At 43.9% G+C, this 3614-nt stretch overlaps 1 long non-coding RNA gene across 2 annotated transcripts; it reads right to left on the reverse strand.

Moving 5' to 3' along the window:
* Positions 1–318: 318 nt before the first annotated feature.
* On the reverse strand, positions 319–3228 carry LOC129637492 (uncharacterized). 2 transcript variants are annotated; one of them, XR_008707503.1, is made up of 3 exons: positions 3118–3228; positions 2132–2288; positions 319–429 (listed from the first exon to the last, which is right to left on the reverse strand). It is a non-coding gene; the product is annotated as an uncharacterized LOC129637492 (long non-coding RNA). The 2 variants fall into 2 exon arrangements; XR_008707502.1 differs by having other exon boundaries at positions 375–443.
* Positions 3229–3614: the final 386 nt, after the last annotated feature.

Below are 3614 nucleotides of genomic sequence, written 5' to 3' on the forward strand. Positions count from 1 at the left end.
AGAACAGAAGCAATATTCCAAAGGAGTAAGTTTAAGTTTAGCATGAGAAACTAATCTGTGTGTGTGTGTGCTAAGTCAATTCAGTTGCGTCCAACTCTTTGCAACCCTATGGATTGTAGCCTGGCAGGCTCCTCTGTCCATGGGATTCTCCAGGCAAGAATACTGGAGTGGGTTGTCATGCCCTCCTCCAGGGGATCTTCCTGACCCAGGCCTCTCTTAAAATAGTTATCAGCTCTTTGGCTAATGACCGCTTTCACCTCCTGTATCAGTAAGCTTTTACTAGGTTATGCTATGTAAAAGCAACCCACAAATCTCAGTGGCTTACAGCTTAGCTTTATTTCACCATTTCTTTATATTCTTGGAGTCACAGATCTTCCTCAGGTCTATTCCACGTATATCATTTCAGGATACAGGTTGAAGGAACAGCATCTGTCAAACAAAGCCTCATGACAATCATGGGGCAAAGGGAAAGAGAAAGAGATCTGACTGAAACACACAATTTAAAAACTGTTCTTTGAACATGCTTTGCATTACCTCTACTCATATGCCATTGGGCGGAGCAAGTCATGTGGATAAATCTAACATCAATGGGTCAGACAACACAAAGAACTAGTAAATATGTAAGGATACATCTCCGAATTGTGTGTGGGGTAGAGGTGGCTTATGCTCCAAGCATTTCCAAGCCTTCTCTGATTTCAAACAAATTTTCAATTTTGAGAAGACAAACCAAGTGAAAGGCTTCTTATACACACAATGAGAAGGGGCACTCTCAAAGTTCCTCCTAAAGATTATTAAGGTCTATGGACTCCAACTAGGGTTTTTCTAACAGATTTCCAATAGATCCTGAAAATCTCTAAATTTATTTTGCTAGAGCAGGGAGGTATTCGTTTATGGGGACAATAACCCATGACAACATCTTTTTCAGGTATCTTTGTGGCTTTTAGGCATTTCCAGCAGAGGACTATTACAATTTCTTTCTAGACTTGCTACGGCTATGAAAAGAATCTGCCTGCAATGCAGGAGACCCAGGTTCAATCTCTGAGTCAGGAAGATCCCCTGGAGAAGGGAATGGCAACCCACTGCAGTATTGTTGCCTGGAGAATTTCATGGACAGAGGAGTTTGGCGAGCTATAGTCCATGGGGTCCCAAAGAGTCAGACACAACTGAGTGGCTAACACCTTCACTTTCTTTCATGGCTATGGCAGACTTCACATTAGTAAAAGATGAAAGGACATATAGCGAATATGTATGAACCTTGGGAGGAGCGGGCCCCAAAGGAATATAGAAATGCTGTCACCAAATAATAAAAAGGATGGTGAACAGCCAAAACTACAAGGATTGAGGAACACCAGTTCTTCCACTGGTTCCTGAAATTTCTTCCACATCTAAGATGCTTTAAGTCTAAAAATTAATTTCTCTACCCAGACTTCAAACCAACTGCAAAATCATTTTCTAAGTATGATACTGTCCTTTACACCACTCACTCTCCCCACTGCCACTAGGAAAGAAGCTCCCAAGCTGTCCCTCATTAACTATTTTATTCAAACAAAGGACCCTTTTCTTCCAATTCACTAGCTCCACCACCACCTCAAATCCCATCACTCATCTTCCTAGTTTTCTGATTTCCCTCATTTCCCCAGTGACTTTCCTTGGAAAACTTTGCTGTCCTTGCAGGTCTAAGTCAGCATTCTGAACATTCTTGCAGCAGCAGTATGAATGTTCACATCGAATGTGTTATGTTCACTAAAGGAAAAAAGCTCACTCATCTTTGTTATCACCAATAACTATCTGTCATATTGGCTATTTATGGAGTCCCTGATAATGTTCTAGGCTCCGGGCTCCAGAGTTTTCGCTTATGAGAATCACCTCTGAGTATAGGAGAGAATATATTACGACTCCAATTGAAGAGGTGAATCAGACAGGGGCTCAGAAATGTGAAGTGCCTGCCCAAGGTCGCAGAAGCTAGAAACTGGCAGAGCAGGCATTCAAACTCAGTTTTGCCTGATCTCAGTGTCCATGTCTTCCTTCTACATCATGCTTGCCTCCAACTAAATACTGAATGAAACAAGCATTATGAAGGGCATGCCACGCTGGGCCGGAACAATGCCCATTAAGTGGAATTCACACCTACCTTGTACTTCCTGCACACTTCGATTCACTCAACAGACTGAGGAATGGAACAAGAGACACTTATTCCTCTCCAGACAATAAATCATTGGCTTTCTATCTGTCACCAGCTCGATTTTCCGAAGATTTGTTTTCGTCACTTTAATGAATTATTGGATCACCTGGAAATTGCTCAGAATTAACCTGTGGCTGACATTAATGGATCTGCAACACAAGTGTCAAGCTCTCTCTAACCAGTCCTATCCATCCTTTTACAAAGAGACCAGCTGCCTGGCACAAGGCGGTTCATTTATTCTGATGCTGCATCTGCCCGGGTCTGCTGTGGGGAGGTGAACAGGCGCCGGAAGAGCCTGCGGAGAAGAAAATGGCGTCCTCTACCCCAGGAGTCCCTGGGTGCTGCCTGCTGCTTCCCCCTGCCATGTGGGTGGAATCACCATAATCCCATTATAACTTGCCACACCATCCTCAGTTCTTTGGAGAGCCTTAGCAAGCTTCCAGCTTCTTTACTAGAATCCACTCTGTATCTTAAATATCCTTGAGTCCTCTAGGCTTTTAACTCCAGATGTATCCCGAATTCAAACAATTCTATCTCCGATACTTCCAGCCTTCTCAAACTACCCCTACTTCACGCCTCAAGAGCTAGCACAAAGCAACTTCTTTGTTCTCCCTGCTCCCACTCTCAATTTTCAATATCCATTCACTACAGAGTGGCTAGAGTGATCACTTTAAATCAGATCATGCCAGCTTCCACTAAGCTTAAAGTTCCCCGTGCCTTCCCACTCTACTTGACAGAAAATCCCCAAGAGCCTCCAAGACCTGGCTCTGTCCTCCACACCAACTCCTTATCTAGTACCTTGCTCCAAACTCTCCTTTGGCTCCCATCACTTGGGCCTTTGTCCCTCCCACATTTCACTCTCCTTTTTCAGTCTTGTTTTGCTAACAGTCCATCCACAGCACTATGACAGAGCTAGGCACATAGCAAGTACTTACTGTGTTGACTTGATCAATTAATCAGTTATTTTCAGAGTCTTAAGAAGATGGTGGAGAATGGGGAAATTCAGGGCCGCTGATCCCTTGTGAGTGGTTTTACGACAAGGCTCCGCTCAAGAGAAGCCCCATAGCTCACTGAGCTCCTCTGCCCTCTCCCTTTATGCTCTGGTATTAATTCCCAGGGTGTCAGTCAACTCTCTAGATGAGGAAGTGGTACACTTTTCCTGCAAAGGGCTGGATGGTAAACATTTGCCCCATTCAGTCGTTGTGACAGAGAAACCATGCTGCCTTTTCCAGGAGGCCTTCAGTCTCTGTCACAACTACTCTACGCTGCCATTGTGATGCAAAAGGTCATAAACAACATGTAAAGGAACAGGCCTCGTATTGACAGTAAAACTTTATTGACCTGGAGCTGGTCCACTGGCTATAGTTTTCTAAATCCTGTTTAAACTACAAGTTTCAGGAGTAGCCTTAATACAAGGTTGGCCACCACTCAC

The sequence above is a fragment of the Bubalus kerabau genome, chromosome 23 (genome assembly GCF_029407905.1).
Source record: "Bubalus kerabau isolate K-KA32 ecotype Philippines breed swamp buffalo chromosome 23, PCC_UOA_SB_1v2, whole genome shotgun sequence".
In the NCBI taxonomy this organism is placed as follows: Eukaryota; Metazoa; Chordata; class Mammalia; order Artiodactyla; family Bovidae; genus Bubalus; species Bubalus kerabau.